The sequence below is a fragment of the Ambystoma mexicanum genome, chromosome 1p (genome assembly GCF_040938575.1).
Source record: "Ambystoma mexicanum isolate Mex_15411 chromosome 1p, UKY_AmexF1_1, whole genome shotgun sequence".
NCBI classification, from domain to species: Eukaryota; Metazoa; Chordata; class Amphibia; order Caudata; family Ambystomatidae; genus Ambystoma; species Ambystoma mexicanum.
Genome location: NC_090921.1, coordinates 181,084,729 through 181,103,658, shown reverse-complemented (window position 1 = coordinate 181,103,658; position 18,930 = coordinate 181,084,729). Strand labels below are relative to the sequence as shown.

The window sequence follows — 18,930 nt, the reverse complement described above, 5'->3', positions numbered from 1 at the left end:
AGCAGATCTTGCCATTGGTGGGCTGGGTGCAAGCACTCACCTGACTGTGGATAAGAGGAGGGGTCCTGCATTCATTCCAGCAGATCAGAACAGATGTGAAGAAGGAACCAAGTATTTTGAGGAGCCAAGCAGAACAAAGGATGATCCTGAAACGCACTTGAAGAGGCCTTGCAACCAAAGGCCGTTGCTGTCCCGGTTAAGTCCTGTGAAGATGCTTCGCACCCTAGGAGTGGTAGGACCAATTACTCTCGACGTCACCTGTCCGGGAGCCTGCCCAGTATGTGTCCCTGTGCCATCCAGTGGACTGTCCAGCTCGATCCTAGGTTGCCTTGTAGGAGCGTCGCCGTTTCGACCTGAGACTTTGGGCAATCCCAGGTTACCCAACAAAGCACCCTTCTGCCGAACTTTGTCATCCCAGCACCTTTGGGCCACAAGATAGAAGGCTGCATCATACCGCAACAGTTTGGTCCCCCTGCGTCACTGTTGTGACAGTAACTGTCACTGAGGTGGTTTTCTCAAATTACTGTAAATTAATCGAACTAGAAATGTTTGAGGAAGAAAAAAACCAAAGTCATTTGAGCGAAAATTACTTTTGGTTTTCACTCCCCCCGACATTTCTGATAACCCGCTTCCTCCCACATCCTCACTTACCTGTGAGCGGCACACCTCCTTGTGTGCCGCTGTCTCCTGCATCTCTCTGCGACGCCGGTTACCGGCACTTCCGTGCATGGGAACCAGCACCGCAGGTTCCTTTTTTTCCCCCTATCTTTATTATACCCCACTGCCTTTATAGTGAACAAGTGTGCGGGGGCACCCCGCCCCCTTTATTAACAATAAAGGCACCGAATGGTAAATGTATTCGAAATTTTCGGCTGTTTTTTTTAATACAGCTGAAATTCGAACAAATGTACCATTCTTTTTTTCCTTTTAATGAAATCTGTGGATACCGGTTTTCCTGCATTCTTTCCAGTGCCCTGAAACCTGCTGCATCAGTGTTTTCTTCATTCTTTACCCGAATCAAGAGTTACATCTCCTGTCCCATACCGGACATGTATCCGCACCATGTGCAAATGGAAGCCGAACAGAGGGGGGGAGAATCGATCCTCTGGAGACCACCTGCCAAGTGTAGACTAAAACCGAGCTTAGGGTGTTGAGTTGTAAAGTCACTTACCAGTGGTCCTTTGTTCATCCAAACATATGTATGCTCCAAAGGTTATTTTTCAGTCTTCCTGTTGGCTTGGGTAGTGTACCCTGCCTAAGGCCCTCTGAAAGTCATGAACAGCTTTGTTCACCGTAGCAGATCATATCCTGACTCTTGGAATCCGTTTCACCCCTTCAGAATTATTCTCTTAATCTTTTCTTGCTCTCTCTGATGTACTTGTGAACTTTACGCACGACTGTGCGCTTTTATATGTGCATTGAACATTGAGCACAAAGCTCCATTCATCTAAGGACTGGATTTATAAAGTTAAGGTTACCATCTCTGAAGACTGTTGGTGCTGTAACAGTCATTCACCCTTTTCCTTTGCAGGTATTGGTGGAGTTATTAACTTTCATCGCACTGACTCCAGTGAGTGTTTATATATTACATAGTGTGTTGCTTGTGTGGTCTATTATTGGTGCATTTCATTATTCATAGTGTTGTTATTGGGCCTATAATAAATAGTGTATTTTTGTATACTACTGTGTAATTGTAATTCTTGGTGTTCCACTGTGTGTGCTCATTGGAGAAACCCGTGATTACCCTCACACATCCTGAGATTTAGCCTTGACTGCTCTCCAAGCTACAGTGAATTGGTCTGGCTATCTTCCCATAAGTGTCCCCTGTTACTCTAACAAGGGTGGCCTCCTAAACATCTGTCCACCAAGGCAGAGTTTAGAAATCCATTCGAACATCTGTCATATTTTCTGTCATTACTTTTTACTTTCAGTATGGAGACAAAGATCCACAGATCCTCCTGAATTTCTTCCAACTCCTACCAGTTGCATAATATCCGCCTTTCTAATGTCCAATATTGCCTATGCCACTGCCAACTGATCCATTAGTGTGGGTTTTGTAGGGTGTTTTAATCGGAAGATATCTAATATTTCCACCAAGCCCAAATCAGGCATGCATAATTTTCCTTTATTGAATAAAGTTATCTTTATGAACCCTGGACCGCCAATTTAACAATATTGATTCCCTACAGCCAACCTCCCTTTTCGGGACAAGAAACACACAGGGTGGCACAGAAGGGTCTATTCATTAATAAAATAGAAGTCAATAAATCAATTGAAACAAAAAAAAGTTATGCATCTATTACATTCAAATAACAATGGTCAAAACAGCATTATTATGAAAGTCCGCTTTTAAAGCACACGTATCATTTCAGGTATCCTGCGCATGCATCCACCATGCGCTGAACAGTGTATGAGGGCTCAGGGTAATATTGTCATTTTATAGAAGCCAAATTAAATCAGAACATACCTGCCTAACTGTCATGGGAATCAGTATAGGCGCCCACTCCTCGCTAGCACAAACGCATGGGGGAAGGTGGAAAACACAAATGGGGGCTAAATGGGTAAAGGCCTGGCAAGCAAAACACTCACTGGGGCAATCATAGAGCGCACTTCACTCACATAGCCTTGTTTTAGCATAGCTTTTATTATCCAGCTACTTCCTGCACCTCCAACATGGATGTTGGTGTAATATCCAGGAACTGTGTGGAACTGTGTAGCACCCTCTAGTGTCTGGGCGTGGCTGCCTATGTAAGCCATGCCCAAGGACTAGCCCGTGCTTTGTGTGCACTCTGTAGCCTTGAGCACACGTTCCCCGAAGCCCGGACTTCAACTGGTCCATACCTGTTTCCCGCTTCCCTGCAGCCCGGACTTCCATTGGTCCTTAACTGTCTCCCGCTTCACTGCAGCCTGGACTTCCATCGGATCCTTACCTGTTTTCCACTTCACCGCAGCCCGAACCTCCAGTGGATTCCTCACCCGTCTGTTATTCACGATCAAGCAAGCTTTTCATCTGCGCGTCACACCAATGCTCCGGACCCAGCCTGCAAACAAAAAGGAACAAGTTAGAATCAGTAAGCACACGCATGCTACTAATGCTTCTGTCTCCCGCACAACCAAAGATGCATCCATTCTAACTTACCTCCGTGTCCGAGCTGAGCGGAGTTCTCCTCACCGCGACCGCATCCAGTAGCTGCTCCATTCTGAGACCTGCAAAGACAAAGAACTTTCATTAACGCTACGCACACATAGCCAGTGAAGTAACTGGCCATCATAGAACTTACCTTCCACTTACAGTTGAATTTACCTGCAGCTGCTCCTGCTACGTGGTCTTCAGGAATCAAGCCTGTGCATAGAACCTATGAACAATTCCCAGTGCAGTAACTGGGCAAATACTGAAAAGAGTGTGTTACATCGGAAGGACACCCTCAACCTGAATCTAGTGAAGCAACTAGCACCAGACCCCCAGACTACTGCGCCCCTGCAGATGTAGGATAGAGAGCGCGCTACACTAAATCAAAAGGTGTGCCACGCCCAGAATAAGAGTATACACTGCATTTGGGACACAGGGAGGGCAGAGGGAGGGTTGAAGCACCTTCCTCACAGAAAACCCACTAAAACACCCATTCTCTTGGCAGGTCAGCTTTCCAGCTCAGGGGTAACGTAAGGAAGAGATCGGAGGGATCCATTGCTCCCGCAGAGACCCAGGTGAGCGTGACACTATCTAAATGTTGTGAGGGGTCAGAAATGTGAGGCAAACAACTGCTTGTAATATTTTTAAGATTCAACATTTTATTAAAGTAAACGTTTGCAAAATAAGCCTTGCTTGCCTATCAGGGAAGCCCCTACCTAGTCTTAAGGCTAAGGGTACAACTCCTAACATGGGTAAACTGGCCCTCACACTAAACAACAAAACATTCAAAACAAATAATAAAACAACATAAGATATTAAACAAGAATTGAACTATATCTGGATAACCTTCACCTGTCCTGGAAAACCCCTTCCCCGGAGTTTTAAAGTCCATTTCAAAAAGTTCAACCGAAAAGAAAAGTCTTGAACCAGTTCTTATTAGTTCCAAGTCAAACAAAAGTTAAACAAAAATCCACTGGTAACAATTCTCTGGTTTCCGTTGAAAAGATCCCCTTCCAATTCCAACCAAGAAAATCCAACCAAGAAAACAGCACCAATGGTAATCCTGGATCTCATCTTGCCAAGATTATTTGCCACAGTTCAGAGAATATGTATAGACTTCTACAACTTAACACTTAATTAGGACCTCTGCAGCAAATTCAGTATAATTGTAAGGATGCTTCTCTTTGGGTTGCTGCTTTCCTCTTGACAATGACAACCACCTTCTATTAATGCTACTGTCTGAACCGTCATCTTTGTCTCATAGTAATCCACTACTCCAAACAACTTCAATGCAACATCCACTGACAGTTTTACGCCACCACAGTTCAGGTACTACTTCAGTTTTATATTTCAGATTTGTTAGGCATATAAAGCCAAGGCACTTCGACCTCTACAAGTAGGCAAGGAACGCTTCCTTTCTAGAAGTTCCAAGAAAAGGGGAAGCCTCTTTGCGTCTGCTATCTGTCTAACTGCCACAAAGGATAAACTGTCTATGGCCAAGAAGACTTCCTCTCAGCTTCTTCAGTCTTTTGCATTACAGGTTACTTCCTTCATCTATTTCTACAAGCACCCAGTTCCCTTCCCCAGCTTCACTCGTACCACCTTTGTTCAAATAACTGTCCAGAAGCTGTAATGTCACTCTTTCAGCTTCAGACAGCAATGCCACACTTGTACCAGGGACTACTGGACCAATAACAACTTCAGAGGAGGTGTACGAGTTTAAACAGGGTTTGTTTTACTACGGAAAGGGTGAGCCTCTTGGCTTGGGGTAATGCTTGTTCTCGTCAGTATAACAACTTCTGGTAATAAAGAATGATCGTTCAGGATACTACAAGGTTCAGTCTTCAAAGGAAAAACATAATTAGGCACACACAACCACTCTTTGGGATAGATCTGTTACCTTAAAGGTTTGTAAGTAATTGTATTCCCATACAATCTCACAGAGATGATCTCTGACTTCTCCCGGGAAACACAATTGGCCACACGCTACCTTCCTTTATTCCTTTGTAATTCTTTTAGAAGCCAATATTAAGTTTTCAGAATGTCTTTAACCAGAGTTCCTTTTTTCATTAAGGACACACAACCACTCCGGCAATAGGAACAAGTGTTGAACAATGGATTAAATGTTCTTTATTTTGTACACAAACACTACGGCTTTCACTATTAGTGCACAGGCTACTTTTCCATTGTTATGAAGCGATTTCAGAACAACAAACAGTTTTTGCTCACTTTCCAGCATACAGCAGTTGCTTTAGAGCTGGATACAGTTACCAGCAAGGCTTGCTGGGTTAACCTGATCACTGAGCTTCACTCACCGGCTTGAGGAACACTGCGGTTGCGGGTTGCTTCGCATCCCCGACTTCCACTATTGCTTTGGGCACACTGCGGAACCACACCCTTCTTCAGCACGGGTGTCTCTGACCCGGCCACACTAATTGGTAGCCTCCTTCACCCCTCAGTCCCTCGGCTTGCCTTCACCTTCAGGCCTCGGGCTCCAGCACAGTCACAGCTCTGCAATCACGGTAACTTGGTGCGCATGGGGAAAACATTACCCTCAGAACGTCTTCCTCTGTACAGCCAAGGCACTATAGCTTTTGAGACAACAGAACCGCTAAGTATTTGCAGGTGAATTCTGCTGTCTCCACGTTCCGGGGTCCCTTCTGTGTTCCCACTTCCTTGTGAATTGCCAGCCTTGTGCTTCTCCTCTACTACTACTGCCAGCCTTCCAACTCCTGCACCAGCTCCTTCCTTCTGTCCTTTCCATCTGGGGCCTTTTATGCCTCACAGGTTTGGCAATTGGCTTCAGGTGTGATTCATTAGTTTCAATTGCCTGACCCTTGCATTGGCTATTAAGCCTGATTGCCTGACTACTACATCTACATGCCTCTTCAGCCGTCTTCCTTGTCTGAATCCCAATGGGATTCTGGGACATGTAGTTTGTTTCATCAAAGTTGTGTTTTTCCACTTCTTTAGTTTGTCAAAAAAGCCATCAAAAGGGTGGGATTACCGGGAAAGTTTAAAAAAAGGGGTTCATACAGTCTTTTTGGTCTGGTTCCACCCCCCTGTGATTCTCCTGCAGTTCACCCCCCTCCTTATCAGGAAGGGTCTGCCTTTCCCTGGCCACATGAGGAGGGTCCAGACCAGGTTTCTGGGGAGAATCCTGTGAGATTCTTCAGGATGTACTTAATAATTGCAAATAACGCCCCCCTCCCACCAATCAATGGACATGTTAGAATCTTAAACAGCGTTCTAGAGAACTCAACTGAAACAAGCTACTTAACACTCCTGCATGTAATGCATGTAAATTGCTTATAAAAAGGAAACTGTTTAACGTGTTTGTTTGCTAGATTCCCTTCAGTGGTGTTTGTTTCATTAAAGGCAAAATAAATATAATTCGAAGGGAGTGTGTCCTCCGACGTATTCCTTATTTTAGATATCTCCTTCCAGCTTTGCTGGCCTCGGAAAATTTTTCTCTAGAGGGCGCTGCGCGTCGACATCCGCGAGTCGATGTCCCTCGACAGCCGCCGTATCGACATCGACGTCATCCTGCCTATAAAGGCCGTGCGCAGCGTCTGTTGCTCAGTTCCGTTTTTCCGCGCTTACTCAGTGCCTCGGAATATCGTTGCTCAGTTTCGTAGAGAATTTATCCTATTTACCTCGAGATATTCGATCCATACTCGATGGCTTCCTCGTCGGAACCGACAACCCCTCGGTCCGGCTTCAAAAAATGCAGAGACTGTGGGAAAAAGATGTCGCTGACTGACCCTCACAGAGTTTGTCTGTGGTGTTTGGGAGCTGAACACCATTGTTCGGAGTGCGAGGACTGTATGTCCATGACAGCTAAGGCCCTGAAGGAGCGTAGGGGGAAGCTGGAGAAAGGTAAGACTTCAAAAGCTTCTTCTTCCTCGACGAAGTCGAGACATTCGTCTCCTCGTCACCATTCGCGCTCCAGGTCTCGGAGTGGGTCCCATCACTCCTCGAGATCGAAGCACTCGAAGAGGAGACGTCGAAGATCCCCTTCTCCGTCGTCCTCTTCCTCTGTTTCTCCTAAGAGAGTCCCTTGCCCCACGAAACATAGTTCCTGGGCTGAATGGGAGGAATTCCGCAAAACTATGATGAGCGTCTTCGAGAAAGCGGCCTCGACCCCCTCGAAGACTGGCGAGAGCGATGCTCTGGTCGAAAGACCCGAAGGTCAAAAACGCCGCGAGTGGCAGTACCCGGCGAAGAAGCTTCTCGAGTGCGTCACGAACCCTCGAGTAAAGCTATGACCTCGAAACCTTCTTCGAAGGTTCCGTCGACGAAGGTTCCGTCGACGCTGAGGTCGGTGTCTTCGACGCCGTTGTCAAAGGGACCTTCAAGACAGGGGTCTGTCGACTCGACGCCATCTTCGACACCGGCATTGACGCCAAGGAAAGTCACGGTTGCGACGCACCCAGTGGCTATCCCCAGGTCCTCGATGATGATGGCGTCGAGTCGACTTCCTCGAGCAGAATCCCAATTCTATCGAGGACCTCGAGGCCTCCACCTTTGTTTTCGATGCCACGCCCGAAGCCTTCGACGTCAACGTTTTCAAGGCCAATTACAACAAGTTTGGCACCCTCTGCCTTGGAGATGGGTTTCACACCCTTTGTGAGTTCAGAACAATTGAGAACTATGTCCTCAATTATGGAAGAGGGAGAACTATCTGAACAAGAAGACACATTTGAGTTGCAGGGACCTGCAACCCCAGTTCAAGAGGAGTTATCCTCAGAAGAACGCAGGTTATAGGATCTCCATGATTCCTTACATGAGGCAAGTGGGTTAGACACTTCCCCTGAGGTGGAGTTCGCTAGGCCAGACCCGGGGGAGCATGCTGAAACCCCATATAGAGTCTTAATGGCCAGGATCACAGAATTTATGGGGTGGTCAACACCTTCACAGGCTTTCCAACAAGATGACCTCACAGATATTCTTGATAAAGGTCCACAGGAGGATCCTGTAGTGCCCTTTCATAAAGCTCTTCAGAGGAAAATCATGATGAACTGGGAAACCCCAGATGTCGTCCCGGCAGTAAATAAAAAACTGTCTACTAAATACAGGGTATCTTCTGCAGACCCGGAGTTTTTGTCTAAACACCCAGCCCCAGAAAGTCTAGTGGTACAGGCAGCATCTTCTACTGATGTCAAGACTGCTTACCCTACCGTCCCACAGGACAGGGACGATAAGAAATATGATGCTATGGCAAAGAAAGTTTTTTCGGCATGTAGCATGGCGTTAAAATCTGTTAATGCTACTTGCACCCTTGCTAGATTCAGCCATACACTTTGGGAGTGTGCTTCTACAGCGACTGACTGCATCCCGGAGGGAGAAGAAAGGGAGGCGTTCCTAAATATCATACAGGACGGTAAAGATGCTATGTGCGAATCCCTCCAGACGGGCATTGATTCGGCTGACAGTATCAGCAGAGCAATGGCGGCAAGTACAACAACCAGGAGATTCGCTTGGTTGAGAAAGTCTGGTTTTGCCCCAGATGTGCAAGTCAGGCTCTTGAATGGCTCTTCGATGGCTCTTCTTTGTTTGGGAAAAAGGCGGATGACAGTTTAGAAAAACTGCAAACATCAAAGGCAGCAGCAAAATCCCTAGGCGCTGCAATCCGTCAGACACCTTTTCGTCCCACAGGAACCTCTGCGAGGGGCAAGTCCTCTTGCTTCTACTCCGCATTCGGAAGAGGTAGAGGACGACCGGCTCAAAGCGGACAAAGAAGAACTACCCGAGGTGGACGGGGTAGATATTCAAAAGCCGCAGCAACAGCAGGTGCCTCTTTACCATCGGCATCTGCATCAGCCGCCCCAAAACCACTCTGAGGACTTCCCTCACAAGACACCTGTAGGAGGCAGGTTAACTCAACATCTGGTGGAATGGCAGGCTATCACGTCAGATGCTTGGGCATTGGAAACAATTGCCCAAGGTTACTGCCTGCCTCTCCTACGCATACCTCAGAGTCAGCCACGGGATCAGCTCTCAGAAAGCTCCAGATCCGCTCCTCTTGCAGGAAATTTTAGACCTGCTAGAGAAAGGTGCCATAGAACCGGTACCTGTAGCTGAGAGGAACAAGGGCTGGAACTCCCCTTACTTTCTCATTCCAAAGAAAGACGGAGGACTGAGACCCATCTTGGACTTGCGAGAATTGAACAAATTCCTCAGGAAAGACAAATTCAAGATGGTCACTCTTTCTCAGATCCTTCAGGCCCTTCAGTTCCAGGACTGGTTGGTATCTCTGGACCTTCAGGACGCTTATTTCCATGTGCCTATCCATCTCAAACACAGGAAATACCTGAGGTTCGCAATTGGCAACTCTCATTATCAATTTCGAGTGCTGCCATTTGGGCTGACCTTCGCCACGAGGGTCTTCACCAAGTTAATGTCGGTAGTGGCTGCAAGTCTAAGGAGGGAAGGGATTCACGTCTACCCCTACCTGGACGATTGGTTGATCAGGGCTGTATCTTCGGAACAAGCTCAGATCCAGCTAAATCACGTTTGCCACTCCCTTCACAGACTGGGCTTCTCCCTCAATTTAAAGAAGTCACAAATTATACCATCGCAGAGACTCCAGTTCATCGGAGCGATCCTGGACACTTCCCTGGGAAAAGCCTCGCCACCAGAGGTGAGGGCTCAAGATATTCACAGATGGTTACCAAGTTCCAAAATGCCCAACGTCTCTCAGCCTTCGACTTTGAGGTTGCTAGGCCTCATGGCATCCTGCATTTTCCTAGTGCCAGAGGCTCGCCTGAGAATGAGATCCCTCCAGTGGGCACTGAGCACTCAATGGTCACAATTCTCAGGAAGAATGACAGTTCTTCTTCAGGTTCCCGACAGGGTGGCTCGAGACCTTCAGTGGTGGGCCTGTCAGGAGAACATTCTGAAAGGAGAACAGTTTTGGCAACCCTGGCCGGAGATTACAGTAGTCACGGATGCCTCACTCACGGGGTGGGGAGCCCACGCCAACGACTTGACCAGCAGCGGTCGTTGGTCTCCATCGGAGTCCAGACTACATATCAACCTGTTAGAGCTGAGGGCCATCAGACTTGCGCTGAAGGCGTTCCTGCCAGCTGCACAAGGGAAGAATGTCCTGATAATGACGGACAACACAGTGGCCATGCATTACCTCAACAAAAGAGGAGGCGTTGGATCACTACCCCTGTGCAGAGAGGCGATGCAGCTCTGGTTTTGGGCAATCCAAGAAGGGATCTCTCTATCGGCAGTTCACCTAGCCGGAGAGAAGAACTTGACAGCGGACGCTCTGAGCAGGCAGAGCACAGTCTCCCACGAGTGGGAACTGGCTCAGGAAGTCCTTCAAGAGATCTTCGCCCTTTGGGGAACCCCTCAGGTGGATCTGTTCGCCACCAGTGTCAACAGGAAGTGCGCTCTGTTCTGTTCAAGGGAATTTCCGCCGAGAGGAGCTCTGGGAGACGCGTTCATAGTGGACTGGGAGTTTCCGCTTCTGTACGCGTTCCCACCGGTCCCTGTCATTCCTCAAATGATCAGGAGGTTGAGAAGATTCCGGAAAACCATGATCCTAATTGCCCCGGATTGGGCCAGGAGAACGTGGTACCCGGACCTTCTAGACTTGTCCATCTGCCCTCCAATTCGACTTCCACTCAGAGAGAATCTACTCTCACAGAAGGGAGGTCAGGTTCTCCATCCAGACATCAAAACCCTCAACCTTCACGCTTGGCTTCTGAAAGGCTGAGGTACAAGGATTGGGACCTCCCTGATGATGATATGGAGGTGTTGCTTTCGGCAAGGAGGCCAGCAACAAAGTCTTTATACCGCTGCCGTTGGAACAGATTTTGCAGCTGGTGTAGAGAACAGAATATCGACCCTTTTTCATGTGGTACACCAATGGTTTTGTCCTTCCTACTCTATTTGGTGAATTCAGGCCTTCAAGTTGGCACCATTAAGGGCTATCTCGCAGCGCTATCCATCTTTAAGCGCACTGCGGAAGAACCATCCTATTTCAAGGTACCCTTGGTAATACAGTTTCTAAAGGGGTTAACTAACGTTTATCCCCCAAGACCATTCCAGGTTCCCCTATGGGATTTAAACTTAGTCCTAACTTTCCTGATGGGCACAACTTTCGAACCACTCCATTCTTGTTCGTTAAGATTTCTTACCCTTAAAACTGTTTTATTAATAGCACTTACATCTGCTAGAAGGGTGAGCGAGTTACAAGCTCTTTCTTGTAAACCCCCTCATACAATCTTTCACAAAGACAAAGTTGTCCTGCAAGTGAAGCCTAATTTCCTCCCAAAGGTGGTTTCTGAATTCCATATCACTCAGAAGATTACCCTGCCATCTTTCTATCCTCCTCCTCATCCGGGAAAAGAGGAAGAGAGGTTACACAGGCTGGACCCTAGAAGGGCTTTAAGTTTTTACATCAGTAGACTGGCCAGGATAAGACAAGCAGACCAGCTGTTTGTAGGCTACGCAGGTCACAAGCTGGGGTTACCGATAACTAAGCAGACCATTTCCAGATGGATCATTCTAGCCATTTTGGAATGTTATAAACTGGCAGGAAAAGAGCCCCCTCAAAATCTTAGGGTTCATTCGACCAGAGGTATTGCAGCTACATCGGCCCTCAAAAGAGTGCCGGTTAAAGACAGATGTGCGGCTGCCACATGGTCGTCCGTCCATACCTTTACACGATTTTACAACTTGGATTCCTCCTCCAGTCAAGAGACTAAGTACTGCACTCTATTCATCAATAAAAGGAAGCATGAAGTCAGTACTCCCACCTCCAATAACAGAATACTGCTTTGGGAGCCTATCTAAGATAAGGAATACGTCGGAGGACACAAACCCTTCGAAGAACAAGTTACTTCTTACCTTGTAACGTTCTTTCGATGGGATGTTCCTCCGACATATTCCTTATCGACCCTCCCATCCATTCCCGCAGTACTACTTCCCTTGTTGTTGCAGCTTACGCTCCTTCAGGGTGATTAGTCTAGTCCAGACAGAATAATTGTGGGCTACAAAACGGAACTGAACAACGGACGCTGCGCGCAGCCTTTATAGGCAGGATGACGTCGACGTCGATACGGCGGCTGTCGAGGGACATCGACTCGGCGGACGTCGACGCGCAGCGCCCTCTAGAGAAAACATTTCCGAGGCCAGCAAAGCTGGAAGGAGATATCTAAGATAAGGAATACGTCGGAGGAACATCCCATCGAAAGAACGTTACAAGGTAAGAAGTAACTTGTTCTTCTCATTTTCAATGGACAACTTAAAGGTGGGATAATGGGTAGCGAATAATCACCCTTTCCCATTTGTCTTTAGCACCAATAACAGGATTCTGCTTGGTGGAGCACCCAAGAAATGACTTAAGTGACATTATTTATCTAGGTATGTACACAGTGAAATGTCCCTTGGACTCCTAAAATACTTCTTCTGTGCTAGGTGTCTTACACAGAGAAGGAGTAAGGGGGATCTCCTTGTATTCACACCATAGGACCTATCTTATCCATGTATAATTCCAGAAGCCTAAATACTTCTGAAATATTCTCGAACTACTCGGGATGTACAATCCATTCATATACTCTGACCTCTTTATACTTACAAATGACAGGGGCCGGGATTTGTTCTTAATTCCTTTAATAGTATTGCTCCCCTGAGGACAATTTCCCCTTGATATTATACTTGCAAATACATTTCGTACAGCTGTCTCACAGACAGATGACCACCCTTATAAGGACTCGTTTTAATTCTCCACCTTAGGAACAGGCAGGCATCGGTTTCCAAGATGGTGTCAGTTTACCCCCATAGCCTGTCTGCTGTCTCTTCCACTGAAGGCCTGGTACTTTAACTCCAGGCATGCCTTTCTTATAGTGTACTGCTAGTAATCCAGAAATGAGTCCAAAAGGAAAGCAATCAATTCCATCTCCTTCCAGTCATCAATTCTCCTTTCTCTCCTTATTCCTCTCCATCAGTCAGTAAGTGAGCGAGTGTCCCCTAGAATCTATTGGTTCGAACTTTACTGGCAGACACCACACCTGTTAAAGGTGTTTCATTTCTCTAATCTAGTTAGGCAATGTAAAGTATGTATGTGATTGGACTCTATTCCAATAGTGGCATCACACTAAACCAACCCTGCTATAGTCATTTGGTATATTAATGAAGCAGGCAGTCTAATGGGTGTGACTTCTAAACCCAGTTTCCCTCCCATCTGATCTAATGCCAACTTGCAGATTTTGACCTTAAACATTTGTAACTTTCTAAAACGGCATATTCTACACATGTGATCATGTTACTAATTGGTTCATTAGATTGCACTCACTTAAGCAAATCAAATAATGCAAGTTTTATTTCGATTTGACATGGGAGATTTGTGTTGCAATGTATGTTGTTTTACACACTTATACCTATCCACAAATATTCTTTTTCCCAGCTCAGAATAACAGCCTTGCCAGGACGGACACTAAGTTATATGAATCACTGATGTGTTCTGTTTATGTGCAAAACTATCCACTATCACCTAATTTGCACAATTAACAAATATAAAAAAACATTTCTTTTGGAATCCAACCAATAGAGCTTTACAAGTTGAAAGTTTTTGCATTCAATAGTTACAAGTGAAAATGTGAGTCCCAATGTAATTTTGATGGTGCATTTCTTTCTTATTTACAAATATTGTATGGCATCTCCAGTTCATCTTCCAGTTAATCTTTGTGACTCTTGTGAACGCTGTTGTCATAGTGAAAGTTCAATATAGTTAAGCTGGCAGGGCCATTTATGACTTATGTTTCAAAGATGTGGCTGTTTCTTGTGTGAGATGTCCACTCTCCAAAGGTGTAACATTCTCCCCCCCCCCAGAGATGGGGAATTTGATTATTTGAGAGGGGGCCACTGCTGAGTGCTGCCCAGATTTCAATATATATTTATGAAATTTAGTCTAAGCTCAGACAGATGGACGGTGTAAATGGGAAGCATTTGTGTTCATTGCTGGCAAAGCCAGTTCCGAGGAAAAAAACAAGTGTCAAGTTTTATAGTCCATCCTCCGAGCCCAAGTGTCATTTCCTTCTCGGGAAGGAAGTCACCTCCTCAGTCCTGTTGGTGTGTTGCCATGGATTTGGGGAAGGATTACCATATTATTTCTAGGCCCAAAGCTTGTGCTTGATTCACAAAATGCAGCATTTGAAAATCGCCCTTTTTCTACCTGTTGCAATTGTCATCTAAAACAGAACAACAGAACATCATTATAACTTTTTCTTTGTCAGGTGCTCCTTTCCGCCGCTGTCAACCCACGGGAGCAGGTGCTGACCTACATCGCAGGCTGGGGATACCACAGTGGGGTGAGTGGCCTGCATCCACCTCGTGAGGCCATATTTCATTTGATTTCTTCCCCCATGCCTTCCTTGCTCCCTGTGTCCATTTCCCCAAGCTCCCTCCACCAGTCCTTCCTACCGTCCCACTCCCGCCTACCCCTCCTGTGATTGGTGTTCGCTTCCAGGAAGCTCTACCAACACGGAACATGTATTACAGATGCTCCTTTCCACCACTCAACCAGCAGGAGCGGGTGCTGGCACCCAGGTCACACTGGGGATACCACCATGGGTTGGGTGGCCATATTCTATTTTTATTTTCCCCCATGCTTTCCTCATTTCCCGTTCCCATTTCCACAAACTCCCCCTCCAGTGTTCCCAACCACCCACCTCTCCTGTGATTTGTGCTCACTTCCAGGAAGCCCAGCTCTTAACAGGGAGTCCCAGGGCAGCCTTGTCCAGCCATCCAGCTAAGGGCCAAAGGCAAAGGGCAGCTCCCACTGCCTGTTTGCCTGTGTGCCATGGGTGCCGTACAAAGCCATCTTCTGCTGCAAAAGGTAAGGTAGCAGGAATTGGGTGCATAGCCAGTGCTGCACTACCTGAATCCTTCCACTACCTTATTACTTTATTCTTACCAATGTTTGAAATCCTGTTGTGCTCTAAAGCTAACCAATGTATTAAACTTAGATTAATTTTGAGGGTAACCAATATATTGCATTTAGATTAATTTTGAGTGTAGCAAATGGATTACATTTAGACTCATTTTTCATGGTAGCCAATGTACTGCATTTAGATTGATTTTGGCAGAGAGCCAATGTATTGCATCTAGATGAATCTGTGAGTGTAGGCAATATTGTATTATACTGGGTGTATTTATATAGCCAATGGCCAGAATTGAGCCGCTAATTGAATTTCACCCCCTTCTAAATCTAGCTGCATCTGCACAACCAGGAACCAGCCAGGACATACAGGTACATCACACTCAATGCTTATAGATACTGCCGAAGGCACGGCCACCCAGATGGGCTGCAAACATTTCTTCGCACATGTGTTTTTTAGATGCTATTGGGGCTCATCTTTCTAAGAGACTTAAGAGAAATAAAAGGCTCCAAAACCTACCTTGCTTGAGGACGACAGTTATACTCTTGTTTCTCCTGAATATGGTACTTTGCCTTCTCCACATAGTCCCAGAGCCACCTTGCCCTCTTCAGCCAAGGGGGACACATTTTGCTATTGGGTTTCATTCCCCTACTCATCTGGAAAGGTGACAGCCTGCCTTACAATGTGGTGAAAACCTGTGAGCACTCTCTCTGTCAATTGCAGCCTTCTTCCAGTCTGCATTGTTGGCACAGGCCCACCAGTCAATATCCTTTATAATCTTGTTAAATCTTAATGCAATGCCATTGGTCGGGGGTGGTATATTGAAGTGAATGTATGTACTGTACAATTTCCTTGTAGATACTTAATCTCATTTGATTTGAACTGTACCCCATTGTCTGTTGGAATTTCATCAGGATATCCTTCCCTCTTGAAAACCTCTTCCATGAAACTGATGACCTCCCTCATGGACACAATCTATGTAATTTCCTCTTCTATTCATTTGGACAATGTGTCTACTAACAATCTTTGACTTTGAATGGGACCTACTATGTCCATTCCTACCCTTTCCCCAAGCATTTAGGGAATAGTCATGTGCATCATGGGAACCCACCATGACGCTACATTATTCTCACTCACTTTGCATAAGATACAATTCCTCACAATCCTAGCTCTCTGTAAATGGCAGCCTGGCTACCAATACTCCGCTCTCACTGTGTTAGGTTTTTGAGATCCCTTGATGACCCTCATGAACCACATTGGTAATCCCGTCCCTTACTCCAAATGAGGGTATTGCCCTATCACCTCTCAAGACATGGTTGCCTGCCATTTGTGAGATACCTTTTTAAATCTGTGCTTACTACACTTTCCTTTTGAATGCTTCCCTTTTCCATCACTTTCACTTTCTCCAGCCACAGCTTCACCATCTCCTATCATCCCAAACAAACAGTCTGCAGGCACATTCTTCTTTCTAGGTATGTATTCTACATCACAAACATACTCCTGGCACGATATCACGCATCTACTTATTCTTGAGGAAACTTTGTGCATTACTTTCATCAGCAAGATGTCCTTCAATGGCTTGTGGTCTGTACGAAATATGAATTTTGAACCTCACAAAAAGTCCTGAATTTTCCTATTGACTGCTTGATTGCTAACAGTTCTTTCTCAATCACTGAATAACTTCTTTCTGCCTCTTTAAGGAATGTAAAGGCAAAAGCAATTAGCAGTTTCTAGCCATCCTCCAATTGCATTATTACTGCCCCCCGACCATCATTGCTAGCATATGTAGATACTATTTTTCTTCCCACTTTGAAGTTCTTCAGCAAAGGTGTTTGATGCAGTGCCTCTCAAATTCCTTTGCACACTTCTCATCCTAAGCCTATTTTTAATAGCAGTCTTGCATTAACAGTTTTGTCAGCAAAATTCAGATCTGTAATAATATTACGCCATCCACGAGCGCAACTTGTCTTTATCTCCTGGCTCTTGTGTCCTTTTGATAGCATTAACTAAACCCTTCCTCTGCTCAAAACAATTTCCTGATACTGTAGGATGTTTTAATCAGGCGACATCTCGTTCAGGGGAACTTTCCACCCAACCTCACACCAGGTGCACACAATTCTCTTTTATTTAATCAAGTTCCTTTTATGAATCTAGGACTTCCAATTTAATAATATTGATTCCTTACAGCTTCCCGTACCATTCGGGACAAGAAGCACATAGGGTTGCACAGAAGGTATATTTATTAACGAAATAAAAATAATTTAATAAGATTACAGATAAACAAATTGTTTCTTCATAAAAGGTCAATGATAAGAAATAATCAACACACAAGTCAGTTCAGTTTTCAATGCTACAGTTGTGCAAATATAGACTTTAGTAACACAGATACTTCATCATAGGTATCTATGCATTTAATTCACCCTGAGCATGCAGACACCATGGCTTGAGTGGATGAGAGTCCAGGTGGAATCTTTCAATTGTGCAAAACAACAAATTAGTTTAGAATATCCCTTCCTGTCGAAGTCTTCCTACTTCCCCTTTATTCACAATAGATACCACCCCCTTACTCAATAGACATGTCATTATTTCAGCAGCATTTTAGACTCAATTGCAACAGACTACCAGACCTTTCATGTATGTAGGTGGCTTATAGAATAAAGTATGTTCAACATTAATGTAGGCTAGATTCCCTTCTGTAATGTTTCTATTTAATTATCGTGCAAACACATACCTTTCTCACGTTCAGTGGGAAACCGTTAAATATTGAGAGAATACGTAGCAAATAATCACCCTCCCCCAATACCTGGAACAACATAGCTTTATCAACAGTATTCTACTCGACAGTGTATCCAGGAAGTGGTTTTAATTACTTTATTTGTCTAGGTTTGCTCAGAGTGCAATGTCCTATGCTCTTCTGTGCTTGCGCATAGTGCGGAGGAGTCAGGATCTCACTATCTACACACCATGGACCTAGTCTATCAATATGTTTTTCCAGAATGTTCTCTAACTTCTCGGGATACACAATCAATTTAGATATTCCCACCCTACAGTACTAACAAAGAACGGGGACAGGATTTAATCTAATTCCCCTTTTAGTATCTCCCCTCAGATTATTTTCCGTTTTGATCATACTCATATATGAATTTCTTTTGGCTTTATCACAGACAGGTGGACACCCTCTTAAGGAATGGTTCTATTCTCCCCTTTAGGAACAGGTGGGCATTAGACAGCAAGATGGGGTTATCTTTCTTCCTAGACTGTCTGCTTTCCAAAAGGAGAGCAATCTATTCCTTCTCTTTTCTGTTATCAATTCTTCTTTCCCTCCATCAGTCAGTCAGTTAGCGAGCGAGTCTCTGTCTGTGTTTGACCTTTTGTGGAACATAACCCCCACCTTTTTGAGGTGTGTATACTTTCCCCAGTCTAATTGGTCAATGAATATGATTGGACAATGTTCCAAAAGGGACATCACAGTAGACCTTTCCCTCGGTAGTCATTGTGCATGTTAATTCAGGGGAAGGACAATGGGAGTAACTTCTACAAACAGGTTCCCTCCCATTTAATATGATGACCTCTCATTTTCCTGCATTAAAATGTATCGCCTTCCGAAACATTAAATTCAACATATGTGACCACTTTAATAATTTTCTCACCAGATTCCGCTCTTGCACAAATCAATTGATCCAATATTTATCATTATGCCATGAATAATTTCTGAGTTACAGATTTTTCTCTTTAACGCATTTCTACATTTATATTCAAATTATGTTTCCATCGCAACATAACGGGCTTGTTACTGCGAACGCTAGGATATATGGGTCGCTGGGGTGCACTGTTTCGGCGCAAGGAAATGTACATCTGCCTAATTAGCATATTTAAACTACTTTTAAAAAATCGGTTTTACAC

General features: G+C 45.1%; 1 protein-coding gene across 9 annotated transcripts in view; it reads left to right on the top strand.

Annotated features, from left to right (window-relative positions):
* The window catches only part of KDM6B (lysine demethylase 6B), a 2,050,345-nt gene that overhangs the window by 580,908 nt on the left and 1,450,507 nt on the right, over positions 1-18,930 (top strand). For all 9 annotated transcript variants that reach the window (XM_069646240.1, XM_069646239.1, XM_069646242.1 and 6 more), the window contains one exon: positions 14,383-14,457. The gene's annotated coding sequence lies outside the window, so the exon portion shown is untranslated. The remainder of the gene's footprint in view (positions 1-14,382; positions 14,458-18,930) is intronic.